At 33.2% G+C, this 18,550-nt stretch overlaps 2 long non-coding RNA genes across 3 annotated transcripts; one reads left to right on the top strand and one right to left on the bottom strand.

Annotated features, from left to right (window-relative positions):
* Window positions 1-2,033: 2,033 nt before the first annotated feature.
* LOC120349803 lies at window positions 2,034-4,039 on the bottom strand. 2 transcript variants are annotated; one of them, XR_005570424.1, is made up of 3 exons: window positions 3,960-3,986; window positions 3,548-3,727; window positions 2,034-3,071 (listed from the first exon to the last, which is right to left on the bottom strand). It is a non-coding gene; the product is annotated as an uncharacterized LOC120349803 (long non-coding RNA). The 2 variants fall into 2 exon arrangements; XR_005570425.1 differs by lacking the exon at window positions 3,548-3,727 and having other exon boundaries at window positions 3,960-4,039.
* Window positions 4,040-10,129: 6,090 nt separating this feature from the next.
* Window positions 10,130-11,920, top strand: LOC120349802. Its single transcript, XR_005570423.1, has 3 exons — window positions 10,130-10,540; window positions 11,120-11,190; window positions 11,837-11,920. It is a non-coding gene; the product is annotated as an uncharacterized LOC120349802 (long non-coding RNA).
* The last annotated feature ends 6,630 nt before the right edge of the window (window positions 11,921-18,550 follow it).

Below are 18,550 nucleotides of genomic sequence, written 5' to 3'. Positions count from 1 at the left end.
ATCTCTGGTTTCAGAACATGTAAGGTGCTAAATGTGTTATAACAAACTCCCTGCACACAAATACTATAGTGGCATCCACTATAGTGAGGTCCACGTTATAATGACAGTGGATAGAGATAGAAGAATGGCGATGCCGATTCTCTGCATTAATTAATTATATTTCTACACTGTCAAAAACATAATTGGCATCATTGTGGACCTAGAATAGGATAGTACCCCCGGCTTTGTCGAATGATAGACAAGGATAGCAGAGCCAAAGTTGATCAAATACTGTCATTATAACGTGGACCTCACTATAGTGGCTGCTATTTGTGACAAAACGCCATCACACGTTCACTTTGGGACAGCAGTGTGCGAACCTCTTTTCACAGGGACAATAGATAGATGGAATTTTAGTAGCTGACACTAGTGGACGCCACTATTGTAATGCCCCAGATGCAAAGAAGCTTGTTAAATTCCAGGGCTTAGGATCACATGAGCGTATCTACAAAATGGCAATTTTTCAGTACAGCCAAAAAACTGATTTGAGATTTAATTTTTCATTCATCCTGCAATTTTTAGAATTTCCATGGCTAAAATATTTATACAGTATTTAAATATGGTTCTTACTGCTTCATTATCATACAACTCATACAAAGAATAAACAAAATTTCATCAAACAAATTTAAATTGAAAAATATACTCCTGATTTACGCTTTTGTGACTAATATATTTCATGAATGGCTTTGATAGGATGTTTTCTTGCTCATTGTTACATGCTATTCCTAAGGTAATATTACTTGAAAAAACAATAATTAATATTAAATATAAAAAAAAATCAAACAAATGGAAATAATATTTTAGTCAAGTTGAAAGATATTACTATAATTTTATTTGTATCACTAAAATAATCGACCCACAGTGTTTATTCAATAATTTTATCATTTAAGTACAGCATACTACTAAACAAACAGACAAAATGAAAATGAGATAGTAAAAACTAACTGAATCATGATAATGATGTAACGAATCTTCAATGAATTATTCTTTAAACATCTAAAATCTTGATGATTTTTTTTTCAATGAATTATTTTAATGCTAAATAAAATTCTGTAAGCAATATAGCTTATTTCAAGCTTCTTCATCACTGAAATCATTTAATTGCTCTCCAGGTGATGTAGGAACCCAACTTCTGTAAAAGTTTTTGTATTGCTCACGAATAACCCCTTTGTTGCACAAGTCCATTAAATCTTTCATTTTCTCGGCGTTAATTTTATTTGCTGCATTGTAAGCTAGTTTTAGAGGAATATCCCATATAGACAATCGTCTTATGCTCTTCCTGACAATCTCAATGCTGTGGAAAGCCTCTTCACTCTTTGTATATTTGAAAAATATATAATTTGGCTCAGATTTCCTATATTGAAACCAGCTTATCTTAAGCCAGTTTACATTATTTCCAGCTGTGTCGGTTTTTTGTTCTTGATTAGCTCCTTTGCTAATAACTTGAAATCTAAAAATTCAGACTGATTCATCTCATGTACTAGTAGGTACTTGCCTTTCTTTGACGACATCCTAACTGCCGTATACCACCCTGAGGGGTCATAAATTTCAACATTTTTTGATGAAGTTTCAATGTGGGCATGCACACTGTCGCATTCCATTTGTGAGTGGCCTGGCTCAAAATAGAAATGGTTAATCTCATTTATATTCAAAGTCTTCACTGCATACAAAAACATGGCACTTATGTTCACATTTCTATTTTGCCCCCCATATGTATCTGAGGCTAAGACAAAATTCTTACCATTTTGCTCATTTTTTAAATACAAATAAACACTTGAGGCAACCTCAATTGATCCTCTTCCAGCTAGCCCTTCATGCCACATGTAACACATTGGATTTCTGTTTGCGGTATTGTAAACTGCAAGTCTTCTCTTATAAAAGATTGCCATTGCATTAATTGATGGGCAATACTGCACTGCTTCCATGTCGAATTCCACAAAATTTATTTCATCGTTCACTGCTTTCTCCTTCATTCTTGTTTTCATTTCTTTTGGTTCACGGTTTCTATTTTCATGAGCTTCCTGAGCTTCATTATTTTTTCCTTTTCTTCATTCGACATATGCAAGTCTTCTCCTATAAAAGATTGCCATTGCATTAATTGATGGGCAGTACTGCACTGCTTTCATGTCGAATTCCACAAAATTTATTTCATCATTCACTGCTTGCTCCTTCATTCTTGTTTTAATTTCTTTTGCTTCACGGTTTCTATTTTCATGAGCTTCCTGAGCTTTTATATTAAATTCTGTGACGAAAATATTTCTGTAAAACCAAAATTTTTCTGGAACTACACCATCTGTTTCACATTTAGTTTTATACAAATCATACATTTTATTTATGTTGAGATCACAAGCCAAATATTCATAAAGTGTATCTTTTCGACAGTAGTGGGAAGGCACTCTTGGGAACGATTCAATATGCTCTTTTATAATATATTCTCTACATGCCTCTGGTCGTTTCAAACCGGGCTGGTGTCTTCTCCTCTTATCAATTTGGACTATATTGTTATCATCTGATTTCTTAATGACATTCCTTATAAACATTTCTGATATGTGAAATGTAGCTCTAAAAAAACTTTTGAAGACTTGAATCTTCTCTGAATCTCTTACTAAAAAAAATTTCAAAGTATTTTGTCTCCTAGATTCAGGCTCAGTGGTTCTAACAACTGCTTTTTTTGTTTGTTCCACTAAACCTCTTATGTATTGCCGTTGTTTTTCAAGATTACCAATGTTCCAATAACTTTCATGTAGCTTCACTCATTCACTTTCATCAAAGTGAGAGTTACACTTACGTGGACACTTTGAACAGTCCTTTGCTCTCACCTTTCTTCCATTAACAGGTTTTCCCCTCATGGATGTATATGCTACCCCTTTCTGACGATTCACTTTACGAATATTTTTGTTCCAGGAAAGTTTGTTTGCAACTTTACTCCTTTTCCTGAGTTTCTTTCTCTTGAAGAATGTTGTTCTCAGTCACCATGTTTCCACCTTCTTCATCAGCCAATGTCTGTTGACGTCTGTTTGGTTCCATATTTTCTGTAAAATAAAATAGTTCATCTTTAGAGTGTGATATACAGAGCATAATAATGTAACTGTTGAGTTACCTGACATTCTTAATAATGATCCTCATAATATTGAAGATTATATTGAATGTGGTATGTCTTTTTGCAAACTGTTAGTATGATGAAGGTGCAAGTACTCTCAACTTATAAGGAGCCTACAATTTTGCCTAAATTGGAAGCAATAAGAAGTAGTTCATACTATTTGATATTCAATAAAATCTGGTATGTGTGTAAATAGCCTACTGGATTATCTCACACTGGGAGGCAGTGAATCTTTTACTCATGGAATCACCATTCTCAACTACTGCAATACTTGCTCTATTAAAAAGAAGATAGGAAAGAAGATAAAAAGAATACTAGTGTACTGTATCTTTATAGAGGTAGAAATTCACTGGTCATAACTTATTCATTCATAAGAAAACATAAATCTAAATATAACATATTCACTACCTTAACTTCATCAGAAGATACAGAATCTGAGTCTGATGGTTCAAATAATGGGTCTGCATCACTGTCATAGGTGTCGATATCACAGTCATCTTCAGCTATAGATTCAAAAGCTGCCTGTTCAGTTGAAACGCTTGATAAATTAATACGTAGCTGGGCTGGGGTCTTCATTTCTTATGTGTCCTGGGAACGAAAGGTATTTTTAGGGCTGATATAAGTGAAGATATTACCGGAAAACACTATCTACAACAGACTAGTATTCAAAAAGTAATGCTCATTTCATGAACAAAGGCGTCGTCCCAGGGGGGGGGGGGCAATTGCCACACCCCCTTCTAACATATTGTAAGAAAACGTTTATGAGGTCTGCTATATTGGAAAAGAAACTATACGCACAAAAAAGTAGGTCTGAACTCACCAGTCTTTGTTTTCAAAAATAAGGAGCTGTGTGCCTCATTATCAGAGTTTACAACAATCTCATCCGAATCTGATTCCTGTAATAGAGAATATTGATTCATTAGTACAATGCTAGTTTCGAGTAAATTATATCATTGGAGATAAAACATCAATCAGGCAACCAAATCAAAATTAATATTGAAAAATCATGCAACAATGCATTCAACATTACAGTACATAGTAAAAGGCAAAATGTGTGTACAGTACCAAGTAAATAGTTTAAGCTATAATCAAAATGATAATTTCCAAAACATCTAACAACATTGTTGTTGAGTATTATTTTCCAGTAATATAGGTCATGAGACAAAAAAGGGAAGTTTTTGTGAGTAATAATATTTTTTTATTAGTCCAATCAATTTAATAGCAGTCCTATACAATATGCAGCAGTTAAAAGCATTTCATTGTGTTTTGCCTCCATGCAGACAATATTATGTGTTCACTGCCGGAAATGTATTGTAGGCCAACTATACTAACAACAGTATACATTAATTAAACATACAGTGATACATTTAAATCAAATAATTTAAGTGAATTTGAAATAATTGTTATAAGATCCTTACCTCAAATAGGGTATTGTTGTCTTTGCCTTGATCTAATCCATCCTTTTGATCCAATGGAACAGCAGTACAGCAGTATTGCTAATTTTCTTTTTTGACAACTCAACTAAAAATTCTCCTCTACCACAGCCTACTATAGATAGAAAGTAAGCCATGCCTCTACTCATAAAACTCATTTTGAAAAACTCTATCACATTGAAAAAGTGTAGAACTCGAAAATCAGATGCAAACTTGCCACGTGGAACAGAGGATGTAATACTATGGGAGTATGGCTTGCTGCTATTTATGTTGTATGTCTAAAAGCTGTAATTACTTATGCTTTAGAGCGGGTCGCATGAATTGGGAATATCTGGTACTCAAAATATCTTGCAGTTAGCCGGAATTGGAAATATATGGAACTCCAAATAAATATGTTGACAGGTGGAACTCCGAATATCGTGCAGGCCGGCGGAACTCAAAATATTTTGTCAGCACAAACCACTCTTGGTCTCAGACAGCACCGTATCGCGCATGCGTTAATAACTGCTTTTTCCCGTTCCATTAAGTCAGATCTTTCAATGTAACGTTCTTTGTGATGATGGTTACCGAGCACTGTAACTGAAGCCGTCATTCCATTTTGATGATGATATTATTATCCAATGATGATTTATCATTAAATTCGATATAATAATCAATATATTATCATCATTTCATTCAATAAAAGTGAGATTACCTTTCAATAATATAATTAATAGAATATAACGGTTGTTATTTAACCAATGTTGAAAAACACTATAGCTAAGTCAGCATATTGTCATTTCAAAGCAAAAACCTAACCCCCTAACCTCCCCTTCAATATTTAAAACATTAATAAATATAAATCTTTGTAAAAACCTGTAACTCCTTCCAGCATATTGCAATTTCAAAGCAAAATCCTAACCCCCTAACCTATCTTTTCACCTTTGAAATATCGAAAACCATAATTCTACCTGTACCATAGCCCTTTCTAGCATATTGCAATTTTAAAGCAAAAACCTAACCTAGCCTTATGAAACAATTTTAAATATAACTTGAAATAACCTAACCCCTAACCTTTTTACATTCAATACTTTGGATTTCAAAGCAAAATCCTAACCCCCTAACCTATCCTTTCACCTTTGAAACAACAAAAACATAACTCCACCTGGACCTTAGCCCCTTCTAGCATATTGCAATTTCAAATCAAAAACCTAACCTATCCTTATGAAACATTATTAAATATAATCTTAATAAAACCTAATCCTTAACCCTATGTAAAATGTGACACGGTATGATTGGAACGGTTCCACTTCGATACTCGTTCCGTTACTACGTAGACGTCATGTCGTCATTTTGTCCGTCTGCGCTGTCCGGTGACGTCACAGTCACGGTTCCACGTCACTGTCATAATCAAGTTTGTTTTCTGATATTATTCGTCGTATTATTCGTCGTTTCAATTTTAAGATTTGTATTATTCAATTTTTTGGAATTTATTTCGTCTTTTAGGCATCTTACTTTCTAGATATTTGCTACTTTTTCATCAAACGTTTGAAAACATTTTACTTACGTATTGAACATTTCCGGCTTGTCCTTTTTCAGTCGAGCCTTAGCTTTTTGCCTTGTCTTTGATCACGTCTAGTCGGGAGTGCACTTTCGCTCCCAGTCTAAACTTTTTCATCCAAATTCATCTAGTTTACAGAACGTTTTTAAAAGTGAATTATTCCTTCAAATTGATTCGTTAAATCTATTCTTCAATTGTGATTCAATTATTCATCAATTTCTTCATATATTTATGCTGATAAACTTTGTCAAGATCTCACAATCTTGTGTTGGCGTCTATTGCCATTTTTCTAACAATTGGCTTCACCTCTTGAAACTCAAACTTTCAATTTCATCATCTCTACCGTTTGGAAATCAATCTAAAAATTCCACAACTTGAAATTTGGATTATTTGTTTGGAATTCTACATGCTCCTGCTCACATTCCCACTGGGGGAATTGTCTACTGTGTTGGACGCTTCCATTCTCGTCATCGCATGGCCATCATATCGTCGCTTGCTGATGTCCTGTTCCTTGGGGTACCGTGGATTCCTTGCCTGTCTGCCTGGCTGCATCTCTTCTTCAAAATTTTATTCAGGTTACGTAAATCGTTCTAATCAACTTTTATTTACGCATGTATTGCATAACTGTTCATAAAAATACTACAGCGTGTCAATACTGGACCACATTGTTCTCTATTTCTAATTCAAACATTTTAATGTGCATTCATATGATTTTTGTAGCTATCATTCAACTTTTTCGGCAATTAAAAACATTTAATTGTCCATACTTTCGGAAATCGAGCCTATGTACATGAATTCAATATGTTACAGTGTATGTCTCATTGAGAGCACTGTCCTACGTTATGTCAAGGTTATAATATGTATTTCAATTTTGATAGCTACCCTTGGCTTTACAAGTATATTAATGTCGACCAAGACATTCAATTTTGTTGATAGATATCCTTGGCTTGCAAGTGATATTTTAAGGCCATCGACGCCTATTAATTGTTCTATTGATGTCTAACTTGACATTCAATTCATTGAAGGCCTATGTCGCCTATATTCAACATTAACAACTATTTCATTGTATTTGATAGCTACCCTTGGCTTGCAAGCGTAATCCCATATCTGAGTTGTTCAATTGATGTCTAACTTGACATTCAATTCATTGAAGGCCTATGTCGCCTGTATTCAACATTGTCAATTATTTCATTGTATTTAATAGCTACCCTTGGCTTGCAAGCGTAATCCCATATCTGAGTTGTTCAATTGATGTCTAACTTGACATTCAATTCATTGAAGGCTTATGTCACCTATATTAATGTACTTAATATTAACAATCATTTCATTGTATTTGACAGCTACCCTTAGCTCATAAGTGATATTTTAAGGCCACCGACGCCTATTTCAATGTGTATGACATTGATTTTGGAACTTATTCATGTTAATGTCGACCAAGGCATTTTCATTTCTGAACTTATTTATGTTAATGTCGACCAAGGCATTTTCATTTCTGAACTTACTTACTTGTGTTAATGTCGACCAAGGCATCTTCATTTCTGAACTTATTTACTTGTGTTAATGTCGACCGAGACATTCAATTATTCTAAGATTATTTGTATTAGTGTCAATCAACATTTAACCATTTCTACATATAGAGCATTATCTACATTTCATTGTCATTTGTTATTATTCCTTTTTAAAATCATTAAGATTGAATTTTTCAGCAGTAACTTTATTATGGTATCACTTTAATTTTCTATTCTCAATTCAGGTATCATTGACAGTACCTTATCAATTATTGTTAGGCTTCAATGGTCATTAGTGTCATTGACCTAAATTTATTTAAATTTTGTATTTTCTAACGGTTTTATTACATGTTGTAATAAAATTCTTATAAAGTTTTTTTATTCAATTTAATCTACTTACTCTTGTTTTTGTATGTGGCCATCTGCCTATTATTTTATTAATATTAAATCTCATCTTGTTGACTCATTTTGTCTTTTATTGGTGTACTTACCACACTTCAAGCTATCAGTATTTTTATTCACAGAATTCAGAGATTTATTTGTAGGTATTAATACCAACTATCATTCACAGTCCACTGCCCTGACTTTGGATTCTGTCACCCTATTTTGTCAATTAGTTGAATTTCTACATTGTTGATAAACAATGTGGCAACCTTGCAATGTGTGAAAGAGATAGCGCCATCTGCTTTGTTGAATGATACACAAGGATAGCAACATCATTGCAAATCACACCTTCCATTATAACGTGGACCTCACTATAGATACTCAAAGAATACTTTTGAATAACTATGTGATAACTGTGACCGTTGCTGGCCGTTACTCTGTATCTGAGACAAAGAGAAGCCGCCAAAGACCTTAAAGATCTCTTTAAGGTCTTTGGAAGCCGCTATCTTGTCAGATGGTGGAATTGGAAATATATCGAACTCACATTATCGATCTGATCACCTGTCATGTGCTTTTGACTGTGTGTCTCATGAGCTTCTCCTTGGAAAGTTGAGTCAGTATGGTATAACGGACATTGTTGCTGACACTTTCAAGTCCTATCTTTCTGACAGAAGGCAGATAGTGAATGTTCGGGGAGCATCATCTGGCGAACTGCATGTACGGCATGGGGTACCGCAGGGCTCTGTCCTGGGGCCAGTCCTGTTCATCCTGCATATGAACGATTTGAGAGTCGGCGGAAGTGAGCTGCTGTTTGCGGATGACACAACCCTTGTTGGGAGAGGATCCTCGCCTGCAGCTGCCACCCTTGAGTTGGAGGAGTCCTTTGCTGGTGCAGAACGCTGGTTTCAACAAGCTGTTGCTTAACGTCGGCAAGACACAGAATATCATGTGCACTCTGAGAAACCACTTCAATCATTCATTGAATGAACCGGTGAAGCTTCTGGGATTTAACATTGATCCAAAGTTAACATGGAGTGCTCATGTGGATGCTGTATGCAGAAGACTGTCTCGTGTGATCTACCTGTTGAGAAGACTGAGGTGCTTGCTGACTGAGGAACATTTGATTATGGCCTATTATTCACTGTTCCATAGTCACATTATCTATGGAATACTGCTGTGGGGACATTCTTCACACTGTGAGAGTATTCTTATGCTGCAGAAGAAGGCAGTTCGGATATTGTCATCCAGTGGTCATCTGGAGCACTGTAGGCCACTCTTCGCCAGACTTGGGATTCTCACAGTTTTTAGCCAGTTCATCTTTGCTTCCCTGGTTGGTATTAGGAATACCAATCTGACAGTGAATTTGAGGGGGTTGCAGAGTGCCTACTCACTTCAAAATCCTCTTGAAGTCAATGTTCCTCGATGTAGGCTAAGTAAGGCTCAGAACTGTTATCCCATTATCGCTATTAAAATGTTTAATATGCTACCTCCATCTGTGCTTCATTTGAGTGACAGTGAGTTTAAGAGGAGACTCAAGTCCTGGCTGCGTGCCAGACCATACTACTCCTTGAGTGAATTTTTTCAGGAGTCTACAGTTGACATTTAGTGGCCATCACCGTGTTTAGCCATCCATGCCATTATGTTTTATTTTTTTGATGTGACAGTGTTGTCAAAAACTTTTGTGTGATATTGTATTTTTGACATGATGACCAACCCAGCTCATCTGGCTGGTTAATGGTCCTACAAATGAAGATTGAAGATCGTTATTAGCGAGACTGGGTAGATGTGGGATGAAACAAATTTATTGCAAAACAAATGAAGGGTTCTATAGTTAACCTAAAATAAATTCATCAACAATCATCAGTCTTGTTTGAAACAGATAACAGAGTTTTGAAAACTTGCATAATATGTACATGACTATTATTTTATAAACCAATATAATTTTAATATATAATGAGCTATGAATTACACTAAGTGGGATAATTAGTCCATATCATTCCAGAAAATAAGTCAGACTTGAACCATTTCTCAATCACAAACACATTACCAGTACTCCCACTTTGGAACCGATATTCTGAGTTCCAGATATTTCCAATTCCACCATCTGACAAACAAATAATTTGGGTGGGTACCCACTCGGACGACAAACCACTCGGACGACATTGTAAGCAAAGGTATTATACGTCATCACTAGGCACTCGGTCGACTTAGAACGTCATCATTTTATATATAGCATATACACTAGATCCGTGACGTTTTGAAGATTGATACTAGCGCTGCCTATAACATTCTTACCAGCTTAGTCTCTCTACATTTTTCTACTTGTTTCTATATAAACTAAATATTTTTTTCATAAACAAAGCAATGGTTTCTTTTCGTCCAAAGCTTCAATGCGATATTTTATTAAAATTTCAAGTTGAAAATTAGCTTTCATAGTTTAGTAACGTGTATAGTAAAACAAGATTTATATTACAATAATTTTTGCTATTTATGTGGTTAACATAACAACACAGTGAGGTTAACAACAACAACACAGGTAACTCAGTGTTAGGCTAGAATTTTTTCATAATCTGTAAGATTAATTTATTTATAATATAATTGTACAAAAGCTGAGACATGAATTATGAAATCTTCTAAGTAGAAAGAAAGAATAGAAAACACTAAATTGATCAAGATGGCCTCACTTTTATATATTTTTGTTAACTATTTTTGGACTAGCCCACTTTTAGGGATCCTACTGTTCATATTATAGCCAATGGGTTTTAAAAATTTTACTAATAAAAATATTCCTTTGCTCGTGAAGCGAGCCTGACGGTTAGTAAATAATATATCAGTTGAAGAATTTTACAGTCTATGATCACTTAGAATGAGATGAAAAATTGCTTTGGTTAATGAGTTATTTTGTAGGTATTGAATTACTTATATAATTTTTTTAAACTACGGTATATTATATCATGGTCAATCTTATTGTAAACACAAGATGTATCTGTCATAGGCTACATAAAATTAAATAGGGATTGAAAATTTTGTGTGTTTGTGTCATTATTGAAATGTAAGGCCTATTAAAACAGTAAGAATTGTCTAGAAGCTGTAAATCAAAATGTTTTTTTTTCAGGTCTATCTTGATGTGACTATCTTATTCAATGTTTCTGGTTTTGAGGAAAGCATTTTCCCATCATTTCAAACGTAAGTAATATTTGAGGAGACATTATGCTTCTTTAACAATTATTATCAACAGCTACTATTAACTATTGAGTTAGTTATAGTTATCAATAGTAACAGTTACTATTAACCATTTATGGCCTATCAAGCAGCATACTAAAACTAATATAATAGAACGGAAAAATTAGTACATAAAAATTTTAAAAGTACCGTATTCATAATTTGATTATATTTTTTTTTAATAATATAAAATTCAATCCATTAAATAATATTTGCGAACCTATTTATAAAAATGTGATTACTGAGACTTTAGTTACGGTAATTCTGAAAATCCACGCGTGAGCTAAAGAAAATGATTCCTACCATTTTTCAGTAAGCTGCAAGTTGTATTCATTATTTGTTCAGTGTTTCACCTTGTGATCCTTTGAGGATCACATGATCAAGAGATCATAAGTTTTGGTTCGCCTAATTTTTCAGTTTACTGCAATTCCCGTGTCCAATAAAACTGGTGGACAGATAAAATTATTCCTGTCCCATCCATTGAATTTCAAAGAGAGAAAGAAATCTGTTGAATTCATCTCCATAAATTTAAAACTTTCAAGAGTAATAAGTTATCATTTTTTACAAGAGTGTTACATTTTCGGAAACCTGAATTAAGATATTTTTTCAGGTCTACCTTGTATGATGTGACTACCTTCTTATTCAATATTTCTGGTTTCGAGAAAAGCATTTGCCCGTCATATCAAACATAAGTACTATTTGAGGTGACTTTAAAATGCTTCTCTTACAATTATTATCAACTGTTACTACTAACTGTCAACTCAATTGTAACAGTATTAACTATTAATTTATGGCCTATCAAGCAGTATACTAAAACTAATTGAATGAATGAATATTATTTGCCAAAAACAAAATACAAAAAAGCTTTACAAAAAATAAATATAAGTATATGCTACTACACTTAATCTAAGATACATACATAAAAATTAATTAACATCTGATGTCAATTTATTTAATTAGAATTATAACGAAATTATTCATGATATCATAAATAATATTTATATGAAGATTCAATTTATGCTCACATGCATACGTAGTAAGGAGGTAAGCAAAAGTCCCCACCCCTACCCACTGTGCTAAGGGGGTGTGAGTGGTTCAAATGTACCATTTTTTGGTTTCTCGCATATAAACGAAAACTATGTATCTTACGTACATAATTGTTATTTACAAAATTGAAACTTACATAATTTCCTACAATATTCATCTCACAACTTTTTCTATACGGTATCTTCTCTAGTTTTCGAGATATCCGCTCTTGAAGGTGTAAAATGTTTTGAATATTGTAGGAAATTATGTAAGCTTCAATTTTGTAAATAACAATTATGTACGTAAGATACATAGTTTTTGATTTATATGCGAGAAATCAAAAAAATGTATCTTTGAACCACCCATACCACCTTAGCACAGGGGGTAGGAGTGGGGACTTTTGATATGTTTACCTCCTTAATACCCTAAACAGAACTGCGGGGTCAAATCGAATCAAATCAAATAGTTCTTTATTTATCATTGCATTTTTACAATATAAATAGTGTCATAAAATAATAAAATAGTTAACAATAATTCACAATAATCAGTTGAGAAAGCTTTGTGTGGTATGAGGACTAATAGAAATTGAATATCTTTTCAATTCATTTTTGAAAATCGCACCATCCTTCTCTCTGATATTAATTGGTAGCTGGTTGAAGAACTTAGCTCCCATGTAGGAAGGACGTTTCTCAAAGAATTGTCTTCTATGTTGTTGAAGTGCATACGTTCTTCTTGAGCGTGTATTATATTGATGATTGACATATCCTTCATTTTTAAATTTTAGAGTCAGAATGCATTCTGATGCTTTCAGGGGGTGAAATTTCCATTGCTGAAACAAGTGTCAACTCAGCGGTTCCACACCTTCAGCAGAGGGGATGATAAAGATGCGCACTTTCGGTATGTTCACTCACTAACTGGTCCTGCAGTTTAAGCTGCAAAATCCAAAATTGTTCCACAGACACTTCAAATGACATTTTCAAACGATCAATTTTACAGCAATGAAAATTTCACCCCCTACATTAAAGCTGCTAAGACAATGAAAGAAAAAGTTGGAATAGTGAAATAATACATTATTTCAAAGAGAATTCAATGCTCTACAAACCTGCAATAAGCATCAGTTTTTACGATGCATTGTTGGAGAGTTATAAGCCCTTGTATAATTCGTGATATACTGCTCTTGGAATACAATTTTGATACAATTGGAATAGTGAAATAATACATCATTTCAAAGAGAATTCAATGCTCTACAAACCTGCGATAATCATCAGTTTTTACGATGCATTGTTGGAGAGCTATAAGCCCTTGTATAAGTCGTGATATACTGCTCTTGGAATACAATTTTGATACAATTAATGGCACAAATGTTGGTGGCTGCCGAGATAGAAGAAAATCATATTAAATTTCTGGTACTGATATCAATTTATTTTTTCAGATCAAGTTACTGAGGACAGTGGATAGAATTGATATGGTGTTTTGTTACAATGCTATGGAGGGTAATGGTGGATGAGTGAGGGATGACACTAACAGGACAATAAGAATCGCGTTCGAGAGAACTGAAATGCATTCTAAGCTAGTATTTCATCTTAGCCAAGTATTCAAGTTTATGAAACTACTGTCTGTAAGACAGGCATTACGATGTAAGGAAATACAGTTGTAGCAAATAATATTATATCTTTGATAAATAAAATTAATTTGAATTTATTCGAATTTGTTATTGATTATTATTATCCTATTCCATTCTAGCACCTCCTGTGTGAATTTATAATTTACAAAAGTAATATATTCTGATTTTTGTAAAGAATACCTTGACAGAAATGAAAATACATTTGAAAGCTTAAAAAATATATTGGAAATTTGAATTTTCAAAATGTGTTCTGAGTTTTCTAAAAGAAAGTTTAAAAGTTAATTATACTCTGAATCTCTCTTTTTGTATCTCTCATATTTCTATGATGAGACAGAAATTTTTTTGTTGCAATAAGACGTTTCATAAAAATTTAGAAGTCTTGTAATACAGGAACAGCTGATTTTATCGGCTATATTGAACATGTAATTGGAATGGTGACTCTCCTGTATTACAGGACTTGTAAGTCACTGTCCCCTGTTTCATAAAAACTTGGAAGTCCTGTAATACAGGAACGGCTGATTTTATCAGCTGTATAGAGCATGTAATTGGAATGGTGATCCTCCTGTATTTCGTGACTTATAAGTTTTATGAAACAGGGCCCAGGTTTCACTGAGTAGTAAAATAAATAAACAATTGCAATGATTTATTGAACGAGCGTTAGCGAGTTCTCACCTTTGACTTACTGAAGGCCAAAGTTGTTGTCCATCTGTTTGTATGTTCTACAATAACATTAGAGAGAATTGATCAATCAGCTTCAAATGTTGAACACGTATTCTTTGAACCTTATTACAGGTCAAGTTCGTTGGACAGCAGAGTTCAATAAGGCCCGCCGCAAAGTAGACCACAATTAATTATTAGTATTATCTTTAATGTTGAGATCATTGTAACGTTTTCAGATATACCTATGTGCAGGTTTTGTCATTAATTTTCTTTTTAAATTCTGTATCGAAATCATGTATCATATGACCACGTTCCTATTTGAAAAAAGAAGTTGTATTAAAAATGAAGTTGGATCCAAGATGGCGGAGTATAGTTTTGAAGCGATAGAAAGTAGTTTTTTTTTCAATTGGAATAGGATCCCCATGGAACCTAATGTCATCATACTACTTGTAAAAGAGATATTTAACTGTTTCCATAATAATTCTCATTAACTCAGGGTATAATTACAAGTTGCGGATTTCAGAGATCAATACAACAGTTCATGAGCGAGTTCTATAACCCAGGGGTCACTAGTTATTCTATTAAAAAACAAATCAACTGTCAGCTGGATTATAAATTACATTCAATATTTTTTATATAAATACGAGTAGCCCTTACAAAGAAAGCAAGTAGGTAATATTGGAGTATGGAGAAAATTCCTCTACTCTCATAATATTATTATCCTGAAGAAAACACAAATTGAGTCAGCTGTATTTCGTCTATTTTTGCAAATTGGTTTTTAATGCCTAAGGGCATTAAGGACCGGTTTCCGAGCTCGGGATTTAGTTGAGTTCTATACTTTAAACAGCTGGAGTTGGAAAATTTGCTTGTCAAAATGGGACATAGTCCACGTTCAAATTAAATTTTCCAAAAACTTAGAAAGCCGGTCAAGTTTTAATTGTGATTAATTCCACGAGAACCAATCAGAGAAGCCGTCTCATCAAAAAGGTCTTCTCTGATTGGTTCTCGTGAAATTAATCACGGTTAAAATTTAACCGGATTTTGTGCAACCAGGCTGTAAATACAGTGTTTCGCTGTAAATGCGGAACACACATCAAGAGAAAAGCAAAACAGTCAACTTGAATCTTGGACCTCGCTTTGCTCGGTCAATGAATAATATTTTATAGTCTCATTATTTCTTTGATCAGAAGTAGATGATGTATATAGCGATATTGGAGTATGAAGGGTTTCACTAAAATTACTATTGCCCAGGTCAGTAAAATAATTGAAAACGTGAATATTTTGCTTTGATTGTTTCCTATTATTGTAAGCTATTATATAATTATGGCAACAGGAATTTATTTTGGTTGTTCCTCCATAAAAGTTTTTTATTGATACTACTAGTCTATATATCAATAATAATTTTTATTGATTTAAATACTATTTATATATCATTAAATATTATTTATTACCCCGTCACATTATATTATGATGAAGTGGGGTATCATTTTTTTAAGATTGTGCAAAAACAGTACGGTAGGCCTAAAACTTTTTTCTGATTATTACTTTTGTGAGATAATGGAATAAGTAGGTAATCAATAATATTAAATATAAATAAAAATACTGAAATTGAGTTTTTTTAAACGAATAAGTTTTTCAAAAATTAATATTCTTTTGAGAAAAATTCTCTATTCGAAAATACCATGAAGAAAATATCCATGTACATTTACTGAATCAAAGCTCGTACTGTATATGTCCAACTACATTTTCTATTTCACTTGTGGCTTCAGTTCCATTGTGCATTATGATCACTTGACCTAAGTTTGCAGGTTAAATAATGAAAAAATGAATTCTTTATTTGACATTGCAATTGGATTATAATAATGTTGTTTATCCAAGTTGATAAACATTTGGGAAATATTTTGGGACTGTGACATGATACACACCACACCCCTGAAAATAAACTATTCATTTTTTGAATTTTCTAAATATTATTATTACTGTATTTTTGTTTTGTTGTTTTTATTCATTTTTATAATGAAACTTCTTCTGAATGTTTCTTTCAAATTTTGATGATTGTAATTTCACAGTACTTTACAAGAATTCATTAGAAGTAAAATGATGACATGCTGAACTTCTGAAAGCAAACTATTTCTTTATTTTAATTCTTTATATCATTATTGTATACAATTTTCGTTTTGTCGTTTATATTATGAGAATCTCACTACATGTTTCTTACAAATTTTGATGATTGTAATTTTACATACTGCATTGACTTATTGATTTAATAAAAAAATATGAACATCTGAAAACAAACTACCGTATTTCCTTCTTTGAATTTTTATATTATTGCATATCATTTTTTTTCTGTCGTTTCTATTATGAGACTCTTCATAAATTTGTTTCTTACAAATGTTGATGATTGTAATTTTATGCCTTGGTATTTGAATATTACTCAAGAGAATATACAAAATCTATCTGATTGTTTTTTCATACTACATTTTTACTTATTTTTGGAGGAAAAAATAAATATCTATTATTCTGATTTTAATTTTATATATCATTGACTTATTCCTGAAAATAAAATAAAAATGTATTAAGTTTTGCTGAATTTATATTTTCCAGCTCAAGATCTTGGTACCTGATTTGATTTCTCAATAGTAAACCGTTCCTAAACTCGTTATGTCCAAATTTCAGTTCCAAAATCCATCAATCCAAACTATTTTTCTATTTTCTCACAAAACTCGTGTCACTTGATTTTCTATAGAAATGTGGAAATTTATTTCATGAATAAACTCCTATGGATGTCTTGCCCAACGTTCAGAGAAATTATAATTCAGAGGACAAGTATAAACTATATCCATAGATTCATATCATTTCACATCTTTTCCGAAAAATAAAATTATTACGCATCTGAAACAAACAGAAATTATAATTCAGAGGACAAGTATAAACTATATCCATAAATTCATATCATTTCACATCTTTTACGAAAAATAAAATTATTACTCATCTGAAACAAACTTTTAAAATTCGTAATCTCAAAATCTTTAAATTCGTATTTGCGCGCCTTTTTTGGAGAACGAAGCTTGGAACAAGGGATTAATAGAGCTACATATTTTGAAAGCAAATTATTCCACCTGGAGCGCTGAGAGCTGCCTACGTCATGGATTAGCTATATATAGTTTGTTTACAATGTCGACAGAGTGGTAAATGGCTTGTTTACAAAGTCGTCCGAGCGCTCTGTCGTCCGAGTGGCTGTCTCCCAATAATTTGAGGTCCAGATACTCCCAATTCCGCCTAGCAACATATTTCGAGTTCCGGATATTTCCAATTCCGCTGTTTGACAAATATTCGGAGTTCCACCCAGCAACAGTTTTCAAGCATAGGACATTTCCGCGGCCTCTTTAGAGCCACAGAAGCTCAACTGTACTTATGCTGGAAATGCCATCAACTAGATTAGTCACAGTAACCCAACTCATCATAATTATGCTTTTGTGATCCTAAACATTTTTTCACAATGTAGATAGGCTCATAACCCAACTCGTAAACCAATAGGGTGTTGAGATAAGCTCATGTGTCACTAAATAGAGCACAAAAAATTATAAAGATATGCTGAAAAAGCCAAAAATAACCATTTTTGTAGTTACGCTCCTGTGATCCTAAGCCCTCGCATTTCAATCATGATTGAATACTACACTATAAAAATCAGAATAGCCAGAAAGTGAAAAGGATTCTATCCTGCTCTGTGGAGAAGACTATAATATTATTGCAGCATATATAATAATATTACTGCAATATTATTGCAGCTGAGCCTAGAATTATCATTATAAATGATATGTTTTATTGTATAGTGAGGTCCACGTTATAATGGCAGTGGAGAAAGATAGGAGAGCAAAGTTGCCGATCCTGTCATGTCAATGCTTTTATTGACGGCACAGAGAAGGAAGAATTCCTTCTACTTTGTGTAGACGGTAGCTGATACAGGTTTATTGATGTAATATTTACGGTTAATTCTCGTTTAAAATAATCAAT

The sequence above is a fragment of the Nilaparvata lugens genome, chromosome 2 (genome assembly GCF_014356525.2).
Source record: "Nilaparvata lugens isolate BPH chromosome 2, ASM1435652v1, whole genome shotgun sequence".
Taxonomy (NCBI): domain Eukaryota; kingdom Metazoa; phylum Arthropoda; class Insecta; order Hemiptera; family Delphacidae; genus Nilaparvata; species Nilaparvata lugens.
Note: the sequence above shows the minus strand (reverse complement) of the source record. Positions and strands in the feature narration are given on the sequence as shown.